Below are 27,811 nucleotides of genomic sequence, written 5' to 3' on the forward strand. Positions count from 1 at the left end.
CTTTCTTCTGTTCCCAACATACCTGATCCAATCCTTGCGTTGACAAACTTGGACCAGGAAGCCATGCATCAGGGCTCCCTCTGAATACTTGCAATCCTGAGCTGAAAGCTCTGTATCTGGTTACCTCATGGGTCTGTGAAAGTGGAAGACATGACTTGGAGGTCAAACTAGGGTCAGTGGGGAAAATTCTATAACCTGGTTTCTTAATTCAAGCGCAGGGAAAACATGAAAAGATGCCTACAAATCATTCAGAATATTGCGAAAAAACTTATCTCAAAAGGGAGGAAATTCGATCATTTAATGCCGTTTCTGATTAATGCTCACTGGCTTCCGATATCTCAGAGTTACCTATACAATATTACTTCTAACTTTCAAAGTACAAGCCACCAACTCCCTAGAATTTATAGATAAGACTTCTAATTCTTCAAGATCCCTCTGATCCAACACTCAACATCTGCTATCGATTCCCTCACTATACCACATCAGCTGTTGAACTATTTTTTCATTAGCTCCTCCCCTGCTTTGGAATTCTAATCTGATCCATTTCTGTGAAGAAATATCACTTGACAGGTTTAAATCAAAATTAAAAACCTTCCAAATTAAGAATGCTTTTCCTTTTTTTCTCTCTTTTCTTCTTCCGAACCTCCTTACAGATGGGACCTTCCCTCATGTATTAACCCTATTTGTTTTTTTATTGTTTGTCTGACTTATTTTATGTCTAATCCCGATTTTAAATTTATGTACTCCGCTTAGAAATTTGATAAGTGGATAAACTTGGAAACTCTAACAGCGTCTCAATGCGTCTAAACCATGTGCTAAGCTGCATTAGTGTATTGAACTTAAGGTACAATTCCTTATGCTAGGTCAATGGGTGGCATAAGTTGGGGTCCCTAAGTATCCCATGCAACACGCTTAACTAATAGTATTCTGTAAGTTGCAATGCACACATCACTTGGTGACACACCCATGGCCTGCCCTTGCTCCACTGCAGAGCATAGCTACCATTGAGTGAACCCAGAAAATGCCCAGGGCTTCCCAATTGTAGGGGCCACCTGCAACTGAACCCTGTTGACTCTCCTCCATTGAGAAAAAAGACCATTTAACCCCACCCTCTGTTTTCTATCTGATAACCAATTCGTAATCCACAATTGAACTTTGCCACCTATCCATGACTCTTTAATTTTCTCAGGAGCCTCTCGTGAAGAACTTTGTCAAAAGTTTTCTGAAAATCTAGATACACTATATCAACCTGTTCACCTTTATCCACATGTTTATACACACCTTCAAAGAAGTCAAGCAAATTGGTGAGGCAAGATCTCCCTCGACTGAACTCACGCTGACTCTCAATAAATCATGTTAATCTATGTGTTCCACAATTTTATTTTTTTATAATTGTTTCCACCATTTTGCCTGGCACTGAAGTCAGGCTTACCAGTCTGTAATTTCCCAGATCTCCCCTGGAACTCTTTTTAAAAATCAGCGTAACATTGGCCACCCTCCAATCTTTAGGTACTACAGACAATTTTAGCGACAGGTTACAGGTCACTAACAACAGGTCAGCAATTTAATATTTGAGTTCTTTAAGTCCCATGGATACTAGGGCTTGATGGACCTTTGGTCTGTCCCAGTATGGCAATTCTTATGTTCTTAGTACCGCTATAGAAATGATAAGTAGTAGAATGTATTTTTAGTTTTATTTACTTTGGTTTTTATTTGGACTGGTTAGTTATGACAACGTATGTTTATGTCACAGCCATTAGAGGGCAGCATTGGGCAAGCAATTCCCCTCTGGAAATGATCTTATTTCCTACAGAATCTGGCATTCCCTGTTCAGTAGTATTTGTCACAGAGTTCTTCCTGTCACTCTTAAAGCACAAAAGAGTGAATTTTCACCCAGCCCATATCTACATGAAGATATACAGATAAGTTATCTGCATGTTCTTGTGGGGACATTCTAAAAGTTGTTTAGAGAATGACACGGGGACAAATTTGTCCCTGTCCCCACGGGATTTGTCTCTGTGAGGTTTGTCCCTGTCCCTGCCCCATCGCTGCAAGCTCTGTCCTCATCTGCGTAAGCCTCAAACCCTTTAAAATCCTAAGTAGCAACATTTTAGAGCTCAGATTGTGATGTCATAATGCCTCATTCCACCAATGCCTAAGCTCTGTCCTCATCTGCACAAGCCTCAAACACTTTAGAATCCTAAGTAGCAACATTCTAGAGCTCAGATTGTGATGTCATAATGCCTCATTCCACTAATGCCTAAGCTCCGTCCTCATCTGCATAAGCCTCAAACCCTTTAAAATCCTAAGTAGCAACATTTTAGAGCTCAGATTGTGATGTCATAATGCCTCATTCCACCAATGCCTAAGCTCTGTCCTCATCTGCACAAGCCTCAAACACTTTAGAATCCTAAGTAGCAACATTCTAGAGCTCAGATTGTGATGTCATAATGCCTCATTCCACTAATGCCTAAGCTCCGTCCTCATCTGCATAAGCCTCAAACCCTTTAAAATCCTAAGTAGCAACATTCTAGAGCTCAGATTGTGATGTCATAATGCCTCATTCCACCAATGCCTAAGCTGCGTCCTCATCTGCACAAGCCTCAAACACTTATGATTTTAAAGAGTTTGAGGCTTGTGCAGATAATGATGTTTATATTTACTCATTTAGATGTTTATCTTTCTTTTTCTTTTCTTTTTTTAAATGTGACTCATATAATTACCTTTCTATCGATGTACACTGCTTAGAAGTCTGATTAGGCAGTATAATAAATTTGAAATAAACTTGATGAGGACAGCACTTGCAAGGATGGGGCAGGAACAGAGACAGAACTCACGGGGATGGAGATAGATCCTGTGGGGAGGGGGGACAAATTTGTCCCCCTGTCATTCTCTAGTTCTGTATATCTCTATCTAAGAGCAGTGATTAAAGCTACAGCTTCGGCACCCTGAGGTTGTGGGTTCGAATCCCGCACTTCTCTTTGTGACTCTGGGCAAGTCACTTAATCCCCAGTGCCCCAGGTACATTAGATAGAGTGGGAGCCCACCGGGACAGTTAGGGAAAAATGCTTGAGTACCTGAATAATTTGTAATCTGCATAGAATTGTAGGATATGTGGAATATAAATTATAACCCCCCCCCCCCCCCCCAACTTTGGGTTATTCATATACAGCAGTGATTCCCAACCCTGCCCTGGAGGAACACCAGGCCAATCGGGTTTTCAGGCTAGCCCTAATGAATATGCATGAGAGAGATTTGCATATGATGGAAGTGATAGGCATGCAAATTTGCTTCATGCATATTCATTAGGGCTAGCCTGAAAACCCAATTGGCCTGGTGTTCCTCCAGGACAGGGTTGGGAACCACTGCTATACAGTACTTGAATTTTACCTGTTTATTTTTATGTGTAGTTTTATCTGTTTGTATGTGTTGGAGGTATACAAAGATCTCTTTGCTCGTCCACTGAAAGATACCTGCATACCTTAGCCATAGGTCTTTATGTGGATACAGGCTTGCTTAATATTCACCCCAAAGTACTTATGAAAAGTCCTTATTTTTTTAAAGAAATTTTGCCCGTCCCACTTTAAAGCCAATTGGGTTCTATTAGTTGACAAAGCAAAGTTGCCAGAGTATGTGGTAAGAGCGGATAGAGTAGCTGGTTTAAGAAAGGTTTGGACAAGTTCCTGGAGGAAAAGTCCATAGTTTGTTATTGACAAAGACAGGGGGGAAGCCACTGCTTGCCCTGGATCGGTAGCATGCAATGTTGCTACTCCTTGGAGTTCCGGAATCTTTTGTTACTCTTTGGGATTCCAGAATCTTGCTATTCTTTAGGATTCTAAATGGAATGTTGCCACCCCTTGAGTTTTGGCCTGGATTGGCCACTGTGAGAACGGGCTATTCTTATGTACTTGTACATAATATATGCCTACATGTTTACAGGGGCAGAGAATAGGTGGAATTTGACATTTATTCCTACTACAACGTTACTTCTGCCTGTGAGCAGAGACTAGAAGGAATGGGAATGCAGTTGACCCTTCCTCCTACCAGGACATACAGATATTCAATTAGACCTGTCTGGGAGCAGATGTAATTGTGTCTGCACAATTTGCATTAGGGCAGGGACAGCCACATGCAGCTCTCCAGGCCCTGACAAGTTTCAAGTTTGTTTGTATTTTGATATACCGCCAGTCTAATTATCGAGGGGCAGCATAAATACAGACTTTGGGCAGAGACTAGGTCCAAGAGGTGGGAAGGAGATACTAGTTACAATAGTTGCCTAATAAAATGAAACCAAAAAAAGGAGGTAGTGATACGATAGGATGGGAGAATGAATTCGAATAGTCAGTGACTGGGGTTCAAGAAGAGTGACAACAGAACGTATCATCTTTAACGCCAAGAAGTTTGATCTTGCGACATTTCCTGTAGTACCGCGAAGGCTTTGCAGTCACAGCGGCCATTTTGGAAGGCAGCCGCGAGGAGGCAGGAGCGAAAGGGCCCCGCTCCTGCCATAAAGACCACCAGGTACCTCGATAGGCCCTGGGTGGGGGATTAAAGGGTCGGAGCCCGGAGAGAGAACCTTGGCTACAGATTGGGGGGAAGGGAGGGATGAAAGGTGCAGAGACCTGTGGGGGGCTGGAAGGGAGAGAAGCTACACCTTGCAGGGTTTGTAAATATCGGGTCACATATTTTTGATCAATTGACGTTATACTGCTCTAGGGTAATGTTTAAAAGGCACAAAAACTCATCTGTTGCCTTTCTAAAATAGGTGGGATATAGGCACCCATGATCTTTTAAAGTTCACCTGAAAGTGAACCCAGAAGCACTTTTTCTTATAGCTAGAAAAGTAATATTATGTAAGAAGATCATTTCCTGGGCATGTTAGCCAGTGCTTTCTCCAGGTCCAGTTGCTACAAGGATCATTCTTAACGTTCTCTGTAATAGAAGGCTTCTTTTGTGATGTCATTTAAGAAGAATGCAAATAGTGTTTTCCACCCCACTGCATTTTTCCCAGGAAACTCAAGTGCTCATTCATTTTCTGAGATTGCTATTCAGATTTCTATGATGTTATGGCTTATGCATTTTTTTGTCTATGAAATAAGAGTGAGAGAGAGGGAGGTAGGACTAACAACATTGAGACAATTTTCATAGAGAGAAAAGAAACAGAAGTTGATTTATTTCTGAAAAGCTCTATTGTGACAAAAATGTAAAAAAGTGAAGAAAGAAATATGTTTTGCTAACATGTTTTAGTTATGCCTGGTCCCTTCCCTCTTACTAACTCCAGTTTCAACTCTTTCTATTTCTCCTTCAATCCCAGATGCTGATCTCTTATTTCTCTAACTAGTCTTATAGCCCGTTAAATTAACGGGTGTTAGAATATATATATATATATAGAATATATATATGTGTGTGTGTATATATATATATATGACAGTACTTGAGGGAGTCCAGAGAAGAGCAACAAAGCTAATAAAGGGTATGGAAAACCTCTCATATACTGACAGGCTGAAAGAGCTGGGGCTGTTCTCCCTGGAGAAGCGGAGACTTAGAGGAGACATGATAGAAACCTTCAAGATCATGAAGGGCATAGAAAACGTAGACAGGGACAGATTTTTCAAATTATGGGGAACCACAAGTACAAGGGGGCACTCGGAGAAGTTGAAAGGGGACAGGTTTAGAACAAACGCTAGGAAGTTCTTTTTCACTCAGAGAGTGGTGGATACATGGAACGCGCTTCCGGAGGCTGTGATAGGCAGGAACACGCTACAGAGCTTCAAAGAAGGTTTGGATAGGTTCCTAGAGGACAAAGGGATTGAGAGTATAGGTAGGTACAGGGATAGGAGTGAAAGGCAAGTTATAGGAATAGCCAGGGACCACTGATCAGGCAATGGGCCTGATGGGCCGCCGCAGGAGCGGACCGCTGGCCGAGATGGACCTCTGGTCTGCCTCAGCGGAGGCAACTTCTTATGTTCTTATGTGTCTGTCTTTATTTCTTTCTCTCTCTCCTTAGCCGCTTTCTGTATTTCTGTCTTTCTTTTTCCTCGGCTGTCCACCACCACCCCTTGCCTGCTCCCCTTATCCAGCAGCAGCCCTTCTCCCTTTGTTTTACCTCCCCCCTGTCCATCAGCACCTCTTTCCTGCTCCCCCTGTCCAGCAGTAGGCCTCCCTTCCTTTTTCTGCCCCCCCCTGTCCATCAGCACCTCTTCCCCTGTCCAGCAGCACCCCTTACCTCCGTTCGCGTCCGCCTTCCACCACAGCCGCCTCAAGTTGTGGCGGCCTGCAGATGCTGACAGCTGCCGTGGCCTGCAGGCGCCGACAGCTGCCACGGCCTGTAGGCACCGACAACTGTCACGCGTGCCTGAAGCCGACAGCTGCCTCGGTAATGTTACCGCCATCCCTGCCACCGCCGCTACATGAGAGGCTCGCGGGACCGAAGGCGGTCAGTGTGTCTGGGGCTCAGGAGGAGGAGTCCTGGTGTCGCGCATGCGCACTCCTGCCGACCACTGACCTACAGATCAGGGATCAGGGAACACGCGGTAAGAGTGCGCATGTGCGCTTAGCATTTTATTATTATAGATATAAATGAATCTAAATTGTGCATCAGTGTGTGTGATAAGGGATATCTATTTTCATGGTTGATTTCAGCAGCTCTAATGCACCAATCCTCTCTGTTCATTTTACTCATGTTTCCAGATCATGAATGCATTTTAATGTCGTCAGGCCCTTTGTATCTTATATTTATTTACAGTAAAATCTTGGATTGTGAGTAACTTGGTGTGCAAGTGTTTTGCAAGATGAGCAAAATGTTTTATTAAATTTTAACTTGATAAATGAGTGAGGTCTTGCAATACGTGCGTCACGTCATAGTGAAAGTCGTCCTACACAATAACTCTCATCCTCTCCCCTCTCTCGACTCCCTCACACCATAAAATTGCCACTGCTGGGTCAGACCCGGGGTCCATCATGCCCAGCAGTCTGCTCACGCGGCGGCCCTCTTGTCAAAGACCAGCGCCCTAACCGAGACCAGCCACGATTCTTTTCAAAAGTAAAGTGCAAGTTAATATATTTTTCCTTTATACAGTACAGTATTTGTATGAAAGTTTTTGGGTTGTTTCCATTATTTCTTATGGGGAAATTCGCTTTGATATACAAGTGTTTTGCATGTTTCCAGAACAAATTATGCTTGCTAACCAAGGTTTTACTGTATTTGTTTTTATATCCCATCCTTCCCATAGAGCTCACAACAAGTTACAATTTTACAGACATAGGGTTACAATATACCGTTACATAAAAGTACTCTTAGAACATTGCATGGCGTTACAGCTTTTCCTGCATGGGTATACGATTTTACAAAGTTACATAAAGATACTGTTTAAGTGATGCACAGAGTACAGATTCTCCTGTATGGGGCTGACTTTACAATCAAGTGGATGAAGTGCAAAGCAAGGGAAGTCTGTATAACAATACATGCTCCGTCGAAGATACTTGAGCCTAGCATATAAATGACATATAATTTGGTTGTCCTGTTCGGTGTATGAGCATCGTTTGTACATGAGTGATCAAACATCTAGTATCAAGTAAGAACATAAGAATAGTCTTACTGGGTCAAGCTCAATAGCCCGTTCTCATGGGTGGCAGGGCAGGATTAATTCTTCAAGGGACCCTAGGCACACAAGTACACTGGGCCCCCTGGCCCTGCCCCATCCCCATTTATTTACCTGTTTTCTTATTTGCTTTTATGCTTTTTATTAAATGATTATATATCCCCTTTTCCTCATTTTCTTCCTTCCATCTACTATCTGCCCCTTCCAGAAACTCTGTCTCCCCTTGCCATCTCTCTTCCTGCCCCCCTCCTCTTGGTCTGGCATCTATCATCTTCCCTCTGTTCCCCTCATGGTCTGGCATCTCTCTCCTTCCATCTTTACTTTCCTCCCCCCTGTGGTTTTTAGCATCTCTTTCTTCTCATTTCCTCCACTCAGATCTGATATCTCTGTCTCCTTCCCCGTTCTTTGGCATCTCTCTCTTCCCTTCCCTTCTCTTGTCTTCCTTCTCTGTTTTCTGCCTCTGTCTAAATACATTTATTTCTTACTGTTCAGTCCTCAGTTTCCCTCTTTTCACTGTGTCTACTCACCCCTCCACTATCTCATTAACTCTGTCTTCTTCCTCCCCATCCAGCATGTGGGAAAACAGCAGCAGTGGTGAGGAGGTGAGGGCCCCTCACTGCTGCTGCTTTCCAATATGTGCCTGATGCTGATGGCACAAGTTCTCCCCATTTCCATCATCTGCCCCTTCTCCCCACTTCAATCATCATAACCAAACCCCCTGCCCCCCTATAGCAAAGAAATATAGCAGGAAAAATCACAACCCACACAGTCATTCAAACTACACCCTTACAGACATCCACACGCACACTCTGGCCAGCATAAATCCCTACAATAGTATGATGTCAGAGTTACCCAATTATCAGGTGCACAGACTATCAAAGTCTGCTTTCCTGGTGACTCTCCACACTCTTCCCCCAGCATACCCTGAAAAACAGCATAACACAAAAAGAGAACTGTCTATATATTTTCAAGGCGAAAGGAGTCCCAAAAATCAAAGTAGTGTGTCCATTCTGATAATGTTCGTCCAGAGTATGTGCAAAGTTCTAATTTAGCATAATACTGTATCTGTTGGAGCCAGCAACCAAACTGAGGGGAGTGAGATGATGTCCAGCTCAGCAGAAAAGTATGTAGCACTCACCTTTCTTTCTGATTTTTTTTTTTTTTTTTCAAACCGTAACAGGCCCCGGCATTGACAGCAAGTAAGAAGATTGGCAACGGGCCTCCCAGCATCAATAACAAATAAGATCGTCAACGCGGTGCTCAGCCCCAAAGCTTCTCTCTGATGCAGCTTCCTGTTTCCGCCCTGGCAGTTTGTGTCAGAGGAGAAGCATTACCGATCTTACATGTTGATGCCAGTGGGCCTGTTGCCGATCTTTTAAGTGCCGTTGATGCTGGGAGGGGAGGGGCCATAGCTGGTCTTAGCTGCCTGGGGGGCCCATAGCCGTATATAAAAAAAAAAAGGTGAGGTGAAGGGAGATGGTAGGACAGCTGCTCTCTGTTTGTCCTCCATCAGAGGGCCCCCCCTGAAATTTCGGGCCCTAGGCACGTGCCTCCTGGGCTATTCATTAATCCGGCCCTGCATGGTTCTTTTCCAGCTGAAGAGCCCTAACCATTTTAGTTTTTCCGCATACGAGAGGCATTTCATCCCCTTTATTATCTTGGTCGCTCTTCTTTGAACCTTTTCTAGTGCCACTTCTTGAGATAAGGAGACCAAAATTGAATGCAATACTCCAGATGAGGTCGTACCATGGAGTGATACAGGGGCATTATAACATTCTTAGTCTTGTTAATCATCCTTTTTTTAATAATTCTTAGCATCCTGTTTGCTTTTTTGGCTGCCATTGCACATTGGGCAGAAGGTTTCATCGTATTGTCTACGATGATACCCAGATACTTCAGTGGCGGTCCATGGAGTATTCCGTAGAAGCAAATGCAGGGGGATGTGGTAGGCGTAGCTTGAGGTTGAGAGGATGGGGTTAGACAAAGATGTAGGTTTTTATGGCTTTCCTGAAGCTTTTAAGTCCCACATGGGATCTGATGTGTGGAGGTAGGTTGTTCCATAGGTTTAACCATTTTAGTTTTTCCGCATACGAGAGGCATTTCATCCCCTTTATTATCTTGGTCGCTCTTCTTTGAACCTTTTCTAGTGCCACTTCTTGAGATAAGGAGACCAAAATTGAATGCAATACTCCAGATGAGGTCGTACCATGGAGTGATACAGGGGCATTATAACATTCTTAGTCTTGTTAATCATCCCTTTTTTTAATAATTCTTAGCATCCTGTTTGCTTTTTTGGCTGCCATTGCACATTGGGCAGAAGGTTTCATCGTATTGTCTACAATGATACCCAGATACTTCAGTGGCGGTCCATGGAGTATTCCGTAGAAGCAAATGCAGGGGGATGTGGTAGGCGTAGCTTGAGGTTGAGAGGATGGGGTTAGACAAAGATGTAGGTTTTTATGGCTTTCCTGAAGCTTTTAAGTCCCACATGGGATCTGATGTGTGGAGGTAGGTTGTTCCATAGGTTTAACCATTTTAGTTTTTCCGCATACGAGAGGCATTTCATCCCCTTTATTATCTTGGTCGCTCTTCTTTGAACCTTTTCTAGTGCCACTTCTTGAGATAAGGAGACCAAAATTGAATGCAATACTCCAGATGAGGTCGTACCATGGAGTGATACAGGGGCATTATAACATTCTTAGTCTTGTTAATCATCCCTTTTTTTAATAATTCTTAGCATCCTGTTTGCTTTTTTGGCTGCCATTGCACATTGGGCAGAAGGTTTCATCGTATTGTCTACGATGATACCCAGATACTTCAGTGGCGGTCCATGGAGTATTCCGTAGAAGCAAATGCAGGGGGATGTGGTAGGCGTAGCTTGAGGTTGAGAGGATGGGGTTAGACAAAGATGTAGGTTTTTATGGCTTTCCTGAAGCTTTTAAGTCCCACATGGGATCTGATGTGTGGAGGTAGGTTGTTCCATAGGTTTAACCATTTTAGTTTTTCCGCATACGAGAGGCATTTCATCCCCTTTATTATCTTGGTCGCTCTTCTTTGAACCTTTTCTAGTGCCACTTCTTGAGATAAGGAGACCAAAATTGAATGCAATACTCCAGATGAGGTCGTACCATGGAGTGATACAGGGGCATTATAACATTCTTAGTCTTGTTAATCATCCCTTTTTTAATAATTCTTAGCATCCTGTTTGCTTTTTTGGCTGCCATTGCACATTGGGCAGAAGGTTTCATCGTATTGTCTACAATGATACCCAGATACTTCAGTGGCGGTCCATGGAGTATTCCGTAGAAGCAAATGCAGGGGGATGTGGTAGGCGTAGCTTGAGGTTGAGAGGATGGGGTTAGACAAAGATGTAGGTTTTTATGGCTTTCCTGAAGCTTTTAAGTCCCACATGGGATCTGATGTGTGGAGGTAGGTTGTTCCATAGGTTTAACCATTTTAGTTTTTCCGCATACGAGAGGCATTTCATCCCCTTTATTATCTTGGTCGCTCTTCTTTGAACCTTTTCTAGTGCCACTTCTTGAGATAAGGAGACCAAAATTGAATGCAATACTCCAGATGAGGTCGTACCATGGAGTGATACAGGGGCATTATAACATTCTTAGTCTTGTTAATCATCCCTTTTTTAATAATTCTTAGCATCCTGTTTGCTTTTTTGGCTGCCATTGCACATTGGGCAGAAGGTTTCATCGTATTGTCTACAATGATACCCAGATACTTCAGTGGCGGTCCATGGAGTATTCCGTAGAAGCAAATGCAGGGGGATGTGGTAGGCGTAGCTTGAGGTTGAGAGGATGGGGTTAGACAAAGATGTAGGTTTTTATGGCTTTCCTGAAGCTTTTAAGTCCCACATGGGATCTGATGTGTGGAGGTAGGTTGTTCCATAGGTTTAACCATTTTAGTTTTTCCGCATACGAGAGGCATTTCATCCCCTTTATTATCTTGGTCGCTCTTCTTTGAACCTTTTCTAGTTCCACTTCTTGAGATAAGGAGACCAAAATTGAATGCAATACTCCAGATGAGGTCGTACCATGGAGTGATACAGGGGCATTATAACATTCTTAGTCTTGTTAATCATCCCTTTTTTAATAATTCTTAGCATCCTGTTTGCTTTTTTGGCTGCCATTGCACATTGGGCAGAAGGTTTCATCGTATTGTCTACAATGATACCCAGATACTTCAGTGGCGGTCCATGGAGTATTCCGTAGAAGCAAATGCAGGGGGATGTGGTAGGCGTAGCTTGAGGTTGAGAGGATGGGGTTAGACAAAGATGTAGGTTTTTATGGCTTTCCTGAAGCTTTTAAGTCCCACATGGGATCTGATGTGTGGAGGTAGGTTGTTCCATAGGTTTAACCATTTTAGTTTTTCCGCATACGAGAGGCATTTCATCCCCTTTATTATCTTGGTCGCTCTTCTTTGAACCTTTTCTAGTGCCACTTCTTGAGATAAGGAGACCAAAATTGAATGCAATACTCCAGATGAGGTCGTACCATGGAGTGATACAGGGGCATTATAACATTCTTAGTCTTGTTAATCATCCCTTTTTTTAATAATTCTTAGCATCCTGTTTGCTTTTTTGGCTGCCATTGCACATTGGGCAGAAGGTTTCATCGTATTGTCTACAATGATACCCAGATACTTCAGTGGCGGTCCATGGAGTATTCCGTAGAAGCAAATGCAGGGGGATGTGGTAGGCGTAGCTTGAGGTTGAGAGGATGGGGTTAGACAAAGATGTAGGTTTTTATGGCTTTCCTGAAGCTTTTAAGTCCCACATGGGATCTGATGTGTGGAGGTAGGTTGTTCCATAGGTTTAACCATTTTAGTTTTTCCGCATACGAGAGGCATTTCATCCCCTTTATTATCTTGGTCGCTCTTCTTTGAACCTTTTCTAGTGCCACTTCTTGAGATAAGGAGACCAAAATTGAATGCAATACTCCAGATGAGGTCGTACCATGGAGTGATACAGGGGCATTATAACATTCTTAGTCTTGTTAATCATCCCTTTTTTTAATAATTCTTAGCATCCTGTTTGCTTTTTTGGCTGCCATTGCACATTGGGCAGAAGGTTTCATCGTATTGTCTACGATGATACCCAGATACTTCAGTGGCGGTCCATGGAGTATTCCGTAGAAGCAAATGCAGGGGGATGTGGTAGGCGTAGCTTGAGGTTGAGAGGATGGGGTTAGACAAAGATGTAGGTTTTTATGGCTTTCCTGAAGCTTTTAAGTCCCACATGGGATCTGATGTGTGGAGGTAGGTTGTTCCATAGGTTTAACCATTTTAGTTTTTCCGCATACGAGAGGCATTTCATCCCCTTTATTATCTTGGTCGCTCTTCTTTGAACCTTTTCTAGTGCCACTTCTTGAGATAAGGAGACCAAAATTGAATGCAATACTCCAGATGAGGTCGTACCATGGAGTGATACAGGGGCATTATAACATTCTTAGTCTTGTTAATCATCCCTTTTTTAATAATTCTTAGCATCCTGTTTGCTTTTTTGGCTGCCATTGCACATTGGGCAGAAGGTTTCATCGTATTGTCTACAATGATACCCAGATACTTCAGTGGCGGTCCATGGAGTATTCCGTAGAAGCAAATGCAGGGGGATGTGGTAGGCGTAGCTTGAGGTTGAGAGGATGGGGTTAGACAAAGATGTAGGTTTTTATGGCTTTCCTGAAGCTTTTAAGTCCCACATGGGATCTGATGTGTGGAGGTAGGTTGTTCCATAGGTTTAACCATTTTAGTTTTTCCGCATACGAGAGGCATTTCATCCCCTTTATTATCTTGGTCGCTCTTCTTTGAACCTTTTCTAGTGCCACTTCTTGAGATAAGGAGACCAAAATTGAATGCAATACTCCAGATGAGGTCGTACCATGGAGTGATACAGGGGCATTATAACATTCTTAGTCTTGTTAATCATCCCTTTTTTTAATAATTCTTAGCATCCTGTTTGCTTTTTTGGCTGCCATTGCACATTGGGCAGAAGGTTTCATCGTATTGTCTACGATGATACCCAGATACTTCAGTGGCGGTCCATGGAGTATTCCGTAGAAGCAAATGCAGGGGGATGTGGTAGGCGTAGCTTGAGGTTGAGAGGATGGGGTTAGACAAAGATGTAGGTTTTTATGGCTTTCCTGAAGCTTTTAAGTCCCACATGGGATCTGATGTGTGGAGGTAGGTTGTTCCATAGGTTTAACCATTTTAGTTTTTCCGCATACGAGAGGCATTTCATCCCCTTTATTATCTTGGTCGCTCTTCTTTGAACCTTTTCTAGTGCCACTTCTTGAGATAAGGAGACCAAAATTGAATGCAATACTCCAGATGAGGTCGTACCATGGAGTGATACAGGGGCATTATAACATTCTTAGTCTTGTTAATCATCCCTTTTTTAATAATTCTTAGCATCCTGTTTGCTTTTTTGGCTGCCATTGCACATTGGGCAGAAGGTTTCATCGTATTGTCTACAATGATACCCAGATACTTCAGTGGCGGTCCATGGAGTATTCCGTAGAAGCAAATGCAGGGGGATGTGGTAGGCGTAGCTTGAGGTTGAGAGGATGGGGTTAGACAAAGATGTAGGTTTTTATGGCTTTCCTGAAGCTTTTAAGTCCCACATGGGATCTGATGTGTGGAGGTAGGTTGTTCCATAGGTTTGGTAGGAAATAGGAGTACCCTACCTCATGCTCTGTGGGACTGCATTAGTTCATTTCTACAGTTCTGTTAATCTTAATATATTTCCAAACTGCTAGAGCAAATGTAGTGTTTTACAATCACAAATATAAAATTATCAAAATCAAAAAAGAACTCAATTTCTTCAATAAGACAAACTCCAAAACACCCCCTCCCCACCCCTACCCAATTAGCTAATTGTTAGGATCACTTGGCAACAATGATCATAACATGATCAAATTTGATTTAATAACTGGAGTGAGTACATACAGGAAATCTTCTACGTTAGCATTTAACTTTTTTAAAAATAGACTGACAGAATGAAGAAAATGGTCAAAAGAAAGCTAAAAGAAGCAGCTGCAAAGGTTAGAAAGTTTACTTCAGACATGGATGTTGTTTGAAAATCTTATCTTGGAAGCCCAGACCAGATATATTCCACATATTAATATAAGTCGAAAGAAAGCCAAACAACAGCCTGCATGGTGAAAAAGTGAGATGAAGGAGCCTATTATAGCTAAAAGAACATCCTTTGGAAAATAGAAAAAGGATCGAAAGGAAGATAATAGGAAAAAGGATAAGGAATAGCAAGTCAGATGCAAAGCACTAATAAAAAAGGCAAAAAGATAATTTGAAAAGAAGCTTGCCTTAGATGCAAAAACATAATAGAAAACATTTTTAGTTGCATTTGAAGCATGAATCCAGTATAAAAACACAAAACAAAACAGGGTCATTAGATGATCCAAGGATAAAAAGGACACCCAGAGAGGACAAGTCATTGCAGAGAGACTGAATGAATTCCTTGCTTTGGTCAAAGAGGAAAATATGGAAGAGATACTCATACTAGAAATGGTATTTAACAGTGATGAATTTGAAGAACTAAAACAAAACTCTGTTTACCTGGAAGGCACAATAGGGCAGTTTGACAAACTAAAGAGTATTAAGGAAGAAATTCATCAAGGTGCAGTAAAGGTTTGCCCCTTTTCGCACCTTGATGCCCCTCACCCCCACCCCCCGGATTCAGCAACCTGTGAGTCACCTCATAAACAGCATTATTTCCGTGGCCCAGAAGCATCGGGACACATAAAGCTCCTGGTCTACAGCACTGGGTTCCCCACCCCCACACACACACACAGACCTAATCCCCCCTGATGTTAGCCCCCCCCTCCCACCCCAGCCCAACCACCCTCATGTTTACCTGACATCATTAGCGATCTGGGGGGCTCCACTGAAGTGGCATATAGACAACTGGGTGGCATATAGGTGCCAATGTTGGTTTTGAAAATAAGTGCAACATATGCACTTATATACTTTCCCATCCTAGGCACCTATTTTTAAATCAACCTTAAATGTGGTATTTCAAATTAATTAAACAAAAACTAAATTAAACAAAGTAACTAGCAAAAAGTAGCTGACTATCTTGTTTGAACTCCTGTGAAATATTGCACAAACTCTCCATTGTTCTCTATGCAAAAACTATATGGGGTGAGATTCTTGTGGGTGATGCATACCCTGCCAAGAAATGTTATTGGAATCTCAATTCAGCCCTTGCACACGAAGGCATGCAAGAATGAGCTCCTTGTTTTTGCAGTTATGCGGGATGATGTAAGCTTTCTTCAGCAGCAGGATGAGACACATCCAAGAGAAAGCAAGGATCATATCGTTCTGATGAACTTACATTGTGCATCAATCAGATAACATGTTGAATTTAAGCAGTCCCTGCCACTCAGCTGATGGGGGAGGGGGGAATTCAACTGCTGCGATCGACTGCTGTGGTCTAGCAGCAAAAACAAGTGGCTGAAATGTAGGCCAGGGTTTTCCGGCTCTGTGATTTGCGGCTGGGTAGCCCACTTCCAGTGTTGGCATTCCGTGGCCTACAGCGGCTACCTAGCTGCGATTCCAGAGGCCATTTCAGCCGCCTTTTATTTAGGCGTTGGTAGGTGCTTCAACCCTGCCGTTTCTGACTGAATTTTACAATTGCTTAGGTATCGGCAGGGCACCTACTGACACGTAAATTCAGGCATCGGTTATAGAATTTTTCCCTAAATGCTCCAACGCTTAGAATTCCTATGAGTATCGGAGAATTGAATGCTTTGGACCACAGTAGAAACCTCTACCGCAGCTTACTAAAAGATGGCCTTTAGGATTGTACTTTTCTTCACAAATTTTGGTTTTCTATATGGCCTACTATTAAAGTTATTTGTGATATATTGGATGCGTTACATATAAATTCCTTTTTTTGAAATCCATCTAAACTTTCTGAAGCCAATTGCTTACTATTGGACACGTCATTAGCTCTTAAAGTGATATTGACTTCTTGGAAGACCTTAAACCAAGTCAGCCATAATACTTGGTGGAATATGGTCTGTACTAGCTACAGATAGGAGACATAGAAACCAAATATGTCTTATAAAGTGTCCTTAATAGAATACTTGAACACTTCTTCCATAGCAAAGCAGCAGATGAATCCAGACTAGTGGGTATAGCTCACATCGACCAGCAGGTGGAGATAGAGAACTGATTAACAGTTGGCCTTAAAGCCTGGTGTTCTTTCTGTTGATTCAGTTTTGCTCTATCTCCCAGCAGGGACTGAGCTAGCCCACTAGCTCTTGGATTCTAGCTGCTATCGGAGATTTTGGTGTTCGATTGGACTGCCTCTGTTGAGACTCAGTCTCTTCAGTAGGACAGGGGTGCCTGGCTGATTGGTGCCGGCTTTAGGAGTTACACCTGGGCCCTCCCAGGTCCCTGCTCCACCCTCCCCTCCGGGTGATTGAGGGGTTGATTGGTCCTGCAGGGGTCGTAGGTCTTCATTCCAGTAAAAAAAAAAAAAAAAAAAAAAACCCAGTCGACTTCCTGTGTAGTGCTGAGCTTTTGCAATCTTTGCATTTTTTGCCTTCAGTACACTTACCAGCCGTGTCCTGGCGTCTAAGATCGTGGGAGCGAAGTGGTGAGTGTTTCCCTGCCTCGTTGCTTGGGTTTCGCGTGCCGGCGTGTAGGAGTGGTTGGGGGGCGGAGTCGGCAGTCGGCGGCGTTCGCCGCGTGTAAAAAAAAAAAAAAAAAAAAAACGCCGTGCTGGAACGCAGGATGTCTAAGGAGGCAGGTCGCCGGTGTTCGCGCTGTGGGGCGCGCAGAACACGGTCAGGCCTGTGCTCGGCCGAGTGTGAGGCTCCACCGGCAGAAGATGCCTTTATGCAGGCTTGCGAGCTTGCTATTGCCCGGGTTGGTGAGGCAAGGGAGATGTCCCCGGAGCACGAGGGTGAGTCGGAGCTGCGGGGCGCTTCCGTGGCAGTGGGGAGTCCAGCGGCGGCGGGGGAGTCGGGAGCACCAGCGGCAGTCGCGGCCCCGCTCCCCGGTGCGGCTCAGGGCGCGTCAGCGGCGCTTCCGTTTGGTTCATTTTCTCCAGAATTTGTTATGCTGCTACACCGGGCATTTTTGTTGCAGGGTGCGCAGCCCGTCCCGCCGGGGCCGGGGGTCGATGTGTCCCTTCCAGTGCCCTCGACGTCGGCGGTGGTGCCTGGTGGGACAGGCAGGCCGGCTGAGGGCACGGTGGGCTCGCCGGGGCGGTCGCTGCTACCAAAGAAGCGCAGGATTGCGACCGCGGAAGCAGAGGAGATTCTGCCTAGATCCCCTTTTTCTCTTCCGGAATCCTTGGAGGAGGGGGAGGTCCTGGACTGGGATACAGGGGATCCCCCGGGTCAAGATGTGGATGACCCGTCCGCTCTACGTTTGTTTCATAGAGAAGAACTTTCTTCCTTGATTTCGAAAGCTTTACAGGGGCTGAATATTTCTCAGGCAGATACTGCGGTATCAGGTAATCCCCTGATGGCCGGTACACGGAGACCCCCCAAGTCTTTTCCGGTGCATGAAGCCATGCATGAGCTGATCTCGGCGCAATGGGATACGCCAGAGGCCAGTTTACGAGTAACAAAAGCCATGCGGCTCTTGTATCCGGTTGACCCGACTGAACTAGATAAGTTTAGATTACCCAGGGTGGATGCTTTGGTGGCAGCCGTAACTAAAAAGACTACCTTACCGGTGGAAGGGGGTGTGACATTGAAGGATGCGCAGGATAGGAAGATTGAATCTTCCTTAAAAATGTCCTTTGAAGTAGCGGCAGTTACCTTGCAGGCCGCAATCTGCAGCTCTTATGCGGCGCGAGCATGTCTGCAGTGGTCGCAGGTCATGTCAGATACGTTAATGGAGTCTGGGGGTTCTGTTCCCTCGGAGCTGGCAGATTTGGAGTCGGGCTTGGCTTATTTAGCCGACTCCTTGTATGATATTATTAGGGCATCTGCTAAGCAGATGTCTCTGTCAGTGGTATCTCGCAGATCCTTATGGCTACGGCATTGGGCGGCCGATGCAGCTTCTAAGCTTCGGCTGGTGAGACTCCCTTTTAAAGGGGGTTTATTGTTTGGAGAAGATTTAAATAAGCTGGTGAAGGATTTTGGGGATACCAAAACTCAACGTTTACCGGAGGATAGGGCTAGGCCCCCGGTGAGGCCCTCATCGTCTAGACCACGCTTCAGGGATGTTCGGAGATCCAGGGCGGGTAAGCCTTTCTTCAGATCAGCATCTGGTGCGTCCTCTGCTTCGAGACCAAGGTTTCGTACGACGAGACCCTCTTCGGGACAGTCAACACGTACCCCAGCCACTCGCACTCCACAATGACGGGGGCTTGGCTCCCTCCGCCTTGCCCTTAGGGGGCCGGCTTTCGGAGTTCCGGGCGGAGTGGGCCACGATCACGTCAGATCAGTGGGTGTTGGACATTATACAAGAAGGGTACAAGTTAGAGTTTGCCTCTCCCGTCGTAGATTCTTTCTTGGTGTCCCCGTGCAATGGGGCGGCCAAGGGAGACGCGGTCAGATTGACTCTTCAGGGGCTGCTCGAGCTAGGGGCAGTGATACCGGTGCCCCCGGAAGAGGTGGGCACCGGTATATATTCCCTTTACTTCATTGTGCCAAAGAAGGGGGGGTCCTTCAGGCCGGTGCTGGATCTCAAAAGAGTCAACAGATTTCTCAGTGTTCGCCATTTCCGGATGGAGACAGTGCGCTCGGTTATTGCGGCTGTGCGACCGGGAGAGTTCCTCACGTCCCTCGACCTCAAGGAGGCATACCTCCACATTCCAATCTGGCCTCCGCATCAGCGGTATCTGCGGTTTGCGATTCTGGGCCAGCATTATCAGTTTCGGGCAATGCCCTTTGGCTTGGCAACGGCACCCCGCACCTTTTCCAAGGTCATGGTGGTGGTAGCCGCCTTCCTCCGCAGGGAAGGGATTCGGGTACACCCTTACCTAGACGACTGGTTAATCCGCGCCTCGTCCAGACAGGAGAGTGCGGCGGTTACTCAGCGAGTGATTTCTCTCCTACAGTCGTTGGGGTGGATTGTCAACTTTCCCAAAAGTTTTCTGTCCCCATCGCAGTCGTTGGTGCATCTGGGGGTGCAGTTCGACACGGCTCTGGGGAAGGTGTTTCTACCCCGAGACCGGGGGGAGAAATTACAGGCTCAAATTCGCCTACTTCTCGGGACGGCCAGACCGCGAGCGTGGGATTATGTACAGGTGCTGGGTTCCATGGTGGCGACTCTGGAGGTGGTCCCCTGGGCGCGGCACCACATGAGGCCCTTGCAACAGTCTCTGCTCTCCCGCTGGTCTCCAGCTTCTCTGAACTACAATGTGCGTCTCCCATGGAGTCGTCGAGCAGCTCACAGCATGCAGTGGTGGCTCCACGAGTTGCATCTGTGGAAGGGCATGCCGTTGGCCACGCCGGACTGGATAGTGGTCACCACGGATGCCAGTTTGCAGGGTTGGGGGGGCCCAATGCCTGCAGGCGTCAGTGCAGGGGAGGTGGTCCGTCCAGGAGGCCCAGTGGCCCATCAATTTGTTGGAGTTAAAGGCGGTCAGGCTGGCGCTGCTAGCTTTTCAGTCACTACTTCAGGACAAGCCGACCAGAGTCTTTTCGGACAGTGTCACGGCGGTCGCCTATGTCAATCGCCAAGGGGGCACCCGGAGTCCGCAGTTAGCAGAAGAGGCAAGAGAGTTGTTTCGTTGGGCGGAGAGGCATGTGCCGCTTCTGTCGGCGGCTTACATTGCAGGTCGCGAAAACGTGCAAGCGGACTTTCTCAGCAGAAATCTTCTGGATCCGGGAGAGTGGGAGTTGTCTCCTCGAGCGTTCAGCCAGCTAGTCCGTCGGTGGGGCTTGCCGGAGATGGATCTCATGGCCTCGTCCCGCAATGCGAAGGTGCCTCGGTTCTTCAGCAGACGCAAGACAGAGGGTTCGGAAGGGGTAGACGCGTTAGCTCTCCCATGGCCTCCGAATTCCCTTCTGTATGTATTCCCGCCGTGGCCCATGATAGGGCGAGTGTTACAACGCATCTCTCGCTTCCGCGGCAGAGTCATCCTGGTGGCTCCGGATTGGCCACGTCGGCCGTGGTACGCAGATCTGATTCAGCTTGCGGTAGGCGAGCGGGTGACGTTCCAGGTAACGCCGGACTTACTGTCTCAGGGGCCCATATGGATAGAAGATCCGGCCCGCTTTGGTCTTACGGCCTGGCTATTGAGCGGTCGAGGCTAAAAAAGAAGGGCTATTCAGAGAGGGTGATCGCCACTCTGCTTAAAGCCAAGAAACTTTCGACGTCAGCCTCCTATGCGAGAGTCTGGAAGATTTTTGAGGCATGGTGCGGTCACCAGGGAGTGGCGCCCTTTAAGGCTTCTCTGCCGGCTATTCTTGCTTTCCTGCAGGAAGGCGTGGAGAAAGGGTTAGCCTACAACTCTTTAAAGGTTCAGGTGGCGGCCATTGCCTGTTACAGGGGCCGGGTGGATCGCTCGGCTCTCGCGTCGCAGCCGGACGTGGTCCGTTTCCTCAAGGGGGTGAACCATATCCGCCCGCCGGTAAAGCGTATTTGTCCAGCGTGGGATCTGAAACTTGTCCTTGGGAAGTTGCAGGGGGCACCTTTTGAGCCCCTATCAGCGGCCACGTTGAAAGATGTCACACTGAAAACAGTTTTTTTGGTGGCAATGGCTTCAGCAAGGCGAGTCTCGGAGTTGCAAGCGCTTTCGTGCAGGGAACCCTTTTTGCGTTTCTCGGAGACTGGGGTGACGGTGCGTACGGTGCCGTCCTTCCTGCCTAAGGTTATTTCGTCCTTTCATGTGAACCAGAGTCTGTTTCTGCCATCCTTCAGGAAGGAGGATTGGGGGAAGCGTTTTTTGTCGGTACGGCTTCTGGATGTCCGCCGTATGCTTCTCCATTATTTGGAGGTGACGAATGCTTTTCGCCGGTCGGACCATCTCTTTGTCGCGTTCGCGGGTAAAAACAAAGGGATGGCGGCATCTAAAGCGTCCATTGCGCGTTGGGTCAAGGAAGCTATTGCTTCGGCTTATGTGTTATCAGGGAAGAAGGTACCGGAGCACCTGCAGGCTCATTCCACTCGGGCTTTAGCTACATCTTGGGCGGAGTCCGGGGGGATGTCATTAGAGGAGATTTGCCGGGCGGCCACTTGGTCGTCAGGGAATACTTTTTCAAAGCATTATCGGTTAGATGTAGCAGCCCGTTCAGAGGCGAGTTTTGGCGCGGCAGTGCTGGCAGAGGCGGCATTGGCGTCCCACCCAGTTTGAGTTTGCTTTGCTACATCCCACTAGTCTGGATTCATCTGCTGCTTTGCTATGGAAGGTAAAATTATGGTCATACCTGTTAATTTTCTTTCCTTTAGAAGCAGCAGATGAATCCAGAGCCCCTCCCCATGGGCACGGACTGTGTGTAGGGAATTTAGGGCGTTAGGTTAGCCGGGGCTATGGTTGGTAAGTGTATGATTTCATGACTGAAAAAAAAAAAAAATAAAATAAAAAACGCAAGATGCGAAAATCGAGAAAATATCAATGGGATTCAAATGAGAAGGGCACGTTTGTTACTGGAATGGAGTTTGTGGCTGCTCATTCTCCTTCGGGATGCTTGGGCAAAGTGCATAACTGAATCAACAGAAAGAACACCAGGCTTTAAGGCCAACTGTTAATCAGTTCTCTATCTCCACCTGCTGGTCGATGTGAGCTATACCCACTAGTCTGGATTCATCTGCTGCTTCTAAAGGAAAGAAAATTAACAGGTATGACCATAATTTTACCTTCTGTACCATCACTTTGTATGATTTCTATATTAATCCTAATAGGGATCCATTACACTGCTAGTTTATTTTAATTTTTGTATGAATAACTCAATTGATATGTTATTAATTATGGCCCCCTTTTATCAAGCCGCGTTATGGTTTTTTATCGCCCGCTGCTGCAGTAAAAGCTCCGACACTCATAGGAATTCTATGAGCGTTGGAGCTTTCGCCGCATTTAATAAATAAATTTAATAAACATACCAAGACTAAAAAACCCCAACAAATTTATTTTCCCTTTCCCTTCAATAATGAATATAACACGATAGCAATATTCAATAAAATTTTAAAGAGAGTTTAATGCTCTCTCATGACTAATATGTACAGTATGTTCCTTTATCTGAACACATAACCAGGAAGTTACGTTAAACCAAAGGATTGAATAGCATTGTAGAGTGGTTAAAACCCTGAAACACATGCCAAGAGAAATATTGGGACTGCCTATCCCAATCTGTATGATCTGGAAAGAGATGCTACAGAAACTTCCTCTGCTAATCTTTAATTATCTAGCAATAAGGATAGCCTTGTTCCTCTTCCCATTTCACACTGTTATGCAATTGATACACTGGAAATGTGCTTCTAGGAATTCAATCCCAAAACTGACTGTGTAGAGTAGACTCTTCTGAGTTATTGTATTACACATCATTTTGGGGGTCCTGCTCAAGTGTTTTTCCCTTTCTGTCTTAGAATCTTTAGAGAATGACAGAATTTGTCCCTGTCCCCATGGATAACCGAAGGAAACCATTCCCATGTCATTCTTTAAGGAAAGAAGGAAGAATCAGAGTATGAATGGGCCCAGCCACTGACCCTCAAGTCTTGCAGGAGGACTGAGGTTGAGATAGACACTAAAGAATAACAGAAGATGGTTTCCCACAGTTATCCGTGGGAATGGGGACAATGACAAGTTCTGCCACCATGTCATTCTCTTCAAAGCAATTTATGTGGCCAGAAATGGTTCCTGGTTAGTTAAATCACTGATATTCAGTGGCACCTAACTGGTTAATGCCACTGAATATCACCATAGACCACTAAACTGAGAGATGGCTATTTTGTGGGCAGAAAGCTAGCCCGGTCCTTGAGTTTGTTAGGCACTTTGATGCAAGATTCTTTCCTGCGGATCCCCTGATGAAGTGGACAGTGAAATGGGTCCCTGTAGAAAAAGGGACCATGGAAAACAAAAGTTAAAAAGTGCCCATCTGTAAATGTATGCCATAATAATTGGGAACATATTTTTCAGGGATTTTTATGCCCTATGATTACATCAACCCTATATAAATGGTACCCTAAAATTGTTAAGGGGTGTCTGAGATCTGTTTCACTGTAGTTAAATGATGAATCTATTTATTTATTTAAAAAATTTATATACCGTTTGAACCTAAACGGTTTACATATTGTTACATACATAATTCAGTAAGACAAATAAAAACAAATAAACATTAGCATATAATCATCAGAAAATCACTTGAAGTGCCCTTCAAAAGAACAGTTGCAAAGATCAGTTCCTAAAAAAATGCATTAACCAACAAATGCGTTTTTAATAGTTTTCTGAAATTACCCTTGTCATAACCCTTGTTTCTACGTGTTGTGATGTCATTGAGCATTTTGAATGCTGCCCTGTCACTGGCTAGTAATCAACACCATATGCAAATTGTATGCATCTTTTTCTTCTATCCACGTTTGCAAGGCACAACCAATCAGAAGGTAGAATTCACCCCAAATTCTGTTTTCCTTGTGTCTTTCAATGGGTTCTCTTTGAATCTGAAACTTAAGTTTGTTCTCTCAAAGTGTGTGCCACAGCACAGTGGTGTACCCCAAAGAGATTCTGGGTGTGCCACATGAGATGCCAGAATTTTATGTTATTTTTAAAAATTCCCTTCATAAGTATACACTAGAACAGTGTTCTTCAACCACTGGTCCATGGACCAGTGCCGGTCCACAGAAATTTCCTGCCAGTCCACAGGGCCAGCACATGCATCACACCCAAAACAATGTTCTTGAACTGCCGGTCCACGGTGTGATCGATGCGGCATTATCTTCGAGCCACCTCCCTCTTCCTAACTGATTCAGTGCACAAAGCCACGGACAGTGGCTCCTATGGGCATCCTGCGTCTAAACTGGAAGCAAGGTGCAATTAGTACTATTATGGGGGCGGGGTCTGGGGTGGAGATTGGGTAGAGATGGGCGGGGTCTGGCACACAACTTAGCCCCGTGTCCCTCAACCGCCGGTCCACGGACCGATGCCGTTCCACAGAATAATTTTATTTCTGCCGGTCCATAGGTGTAAAAAGGTTGAAAAACACTACACTAGAATAGAAGACATGTATGTCGCATACGCCAAGTGTTTGTCAATGTTATGAGCGTCAGTGTGTGTAAGGTTACAACCGCCCAGACAAGCATCATTTTTTAACACGATTGGTCCTTGAAAACTAAAGGCAAATAAGGTTAGTTTCATTTTTTTATGCAGTAGTGGGAAGGGGTAAAATGCGGACCTGACGGACCTCGCGGATCTAAGCCCGTACGTCCTTAAAAATCTGAGGTCCGTGCCACTTGTAGTTAGTTTCTGGCTCTGACAGACCTCAATGACAGTTTAGTGCTGATGGATCCGTCTCAGCATAGGGAGGGAAAAGTATTAGGATCCGTCAGCGCTAAAATGTCACCGAGGTCTGTCGGAGCCAGAGACTAGTGCTGGAGCGGCTCTAAAACAAATCCTTTAAACTGGTTTCCTGCAGCCCCAGTAAATCGGCTCTGACAGACCTCGATGACATTGTAGCGCTGACGGATCCTAATACTTTTCCCTCCCTATGCTGAGACGGATCCGTCAGTGCTAAATTGTCACTGAGGTCTGTCAGAGCCAGAAACTAACTACAAGCGGCATGGACCTCAGATTTTTAAGGACGTGCGGGTTTAGATCCGCGAGGTCCGTGAGGTCCACGTTTTACCCCTTCCCTGCAGTAGTTATCCTAACTTGAGCAACAAAACAATTAAGGCTTTGTTACCGTTTGTATCTACGGTATAGCGGTATATAAGAAATAAATTATTATTATTATTATCTTTGCGAACTTGGATTTTCAGCTGTGACAGAAATTAATTTGAGAAAACGAGAACGACTGCAGATGGTGGATGATGAAATGCATGTTTGCTTGCCACGTTTTGAGTTAATTTTGCACTCAAAAACAAGCACATCCATCGCATTGATTAACGATTCTATTCTATCTACTTTATTTTCACCATTGTTACATAGCTTAAAGAATTTTAAATAAATAAGTCTCAATTTTAATTTTTTGTTGGTTTTGCAATTTTATCATTTCACTTATAATGTGCCGTGAAAAACATTTGCTCCATTTAGTGTGCCGGAGCTTCTGTTTTTGACTACAGAATGAAATCTTTTCAGCCTGGATGCTCTGATAATAGTGTTTTGTCCAGGGGAATTTCCAGCTTTGTGCTTCGGGGCTAAAATATGTAACCTGCTCACAGCACACGCCCAGTGAATAGCGAGTAGCAGACACACACGAGAACTTTGGCATTTCAGTTACCAGTTTCCTCTTTCATGGGTGGAGTCTAAGAATGAATGAAAAGAAAAAAGAGAGACCTTCATTCATAAAAAGAACAACCTATATAATTGATTGTTAACTTAAACATAAAGATAAAAGTAAATTGCAAATTTATCTTTAACAAAGATTTAATCCGCTATATTTCCTTTTTTAAAGACAGAATCATTGCTCAGCATGTCTTTGTCTTTAAAGAGACAGTTTCGAAGAGATTCTCCGTGAGGAAATGGGTCTTTAGTTGCAAAGAAACTGCCTTTTGAAATTGCCCCCCTCTTCCCCGTTGCAAGGAAGAGGAAAAGGAAAGGATGGGGTTGGGGGTAATTCTGGGTTGCCCTAGCAAAGCAAGTGTAGGGAGTTTGATTTTTAACACCCTCTTTAGTGCTTCCTGTGAACTCTGGAGTAGAGAGTTGCACGGGGACAGAAATCCCACCCATCCCCGCCAGGATCCTCTCCGTCCCCACCCGTCCCCATCAGGATTCTCTCCGTCCCCACCCGTCCCCGTCACGATCCTCTCCGTCCCCACCCATCCCCGCAAGGAATTACCTCCATCCCCTCCTGTCCCCATAAAAAACAGCAATTACTTCTGACAGGATCATCAATTCCACAGTTTCTTTTGCTGTTTTCCTTGTGAAATCTCTTTGGTGGAACCCTTTTTTTGTTTTCTGTTCAGATAATTAACTTATAAACCCCCTTTTTTCTAAGACTGACATGTCCATTATATTATATGGATGAACCCTGCTTCCAAAGCCTTCCATCCCCATGGGAGTCCCGTTGGCTAGAGGGGGGTCCCTGTGGGAGTCCCTTGGGTCATAGGGGGATTCCCGTGGGACCCACAGGATTCCCGTGATCCCCGTTCCCGTGCAGACCTCTACTCTGGAGTGTGTAAGCGTGTGCAAACCCTACCAGGCACAGATTTTCTAAGAGCTTGCATGTCTGCTGAAAGAAAATATGTGCCTGCAAACCTCAGAGATGAGATTCTTGGTGGGGGAGGGGGGGCAGATTTTGTCCTCAAAAAAAGAGGACGTATGGCCCTGTTCCCTCCCCCCCCCCAGCCTTCCCCATTCTGCCCTTAGCCCTGCTCTCTTCCGCTCTGCAACCCCGGCCCCACACAAGCCCTGTCTTTTTGGAGCCGCATCTGCACATGCGCGGATGTGCAGGCATGCATGTGACATAGCCCCGAGTTTAATGGTTTTCAAAACCCAGGTAAAGTGCCAGGTTTTGAAAACCCATTCGAACGCCTGGACAGTCCTGTAAAAAGAGGATTTGTCCGAGCCAATCAGGAGGGGTTTCTGGCAGAAAACTATACTATATATAGGCTAATAGACAAAGTTGAGAAGCCAGTTTGATTCCAAACACAGCACATGTTAGAAACTCCATATTTCCCTGTAAGTTTTATAGTAAATAATATGGGCATGGAGAAACAGACTCAGATAAAGCTTTGCTGAATCTGACAAAGGGTTGGGCAAAGGGTTCCCCCTCTTCTTTCTCTTTTTCAGTGTGCTAATCCTGTCAGCCAACTTGTCATGCTTTGTTTGCATTTGCACTACCATTTGACAAATATTTATTTTTACGAGACATTAAGATACAGGAATTATAGCCCACACCTTTCTGCTGCATGTATTTCTCTATCGCATTGTAGCAGTTTACTTTACTGAGTCTTCCAGGATGCTTCTTCATCTGTATAAAAACCATCTTAGTTTCTGAAGGTTGGATGGCTATAGGTCTGTCCGTGCTAGGATGACCAGATTTTTTTTCGTGCGAAAAAGAGGATATATGGCTAGCCCCCACCCCCCACATAAACCGCATCTCTTCTTTCCAAAGTCCGGG

At 45.1% G+C, this 27,811-nt stretch overlaps 1 protein-coding gene across 4 annotated transcripts in view; it reads left to right on the forward strand.

The window, feature by feature from the left end:
• The window catches only part of SLC22A18 (solute carrier family 22 member 18), a 200,369-nt gene that overhangs the window by 81,502 nt on the left and 91,056 nt on the right, over positions 1-27,811 (forward strand). The window lies entirely within an intron of this gene.

The sequence above is a fragment of the Geotrypetes seraphini genome, chromosome 19, assembly GCF_902459505.1.
Source record: "Geotrypetes seraphini chromosome 19, aGeoSer1.1, whole genome shotgun sequence".
Lineage (NCBI taxonomy): Eukaryota > Metazoa > Chordata > Amphibia > Gymnophiona > Dermophiidae > Geotrypetes > Geotrypetes seraphini.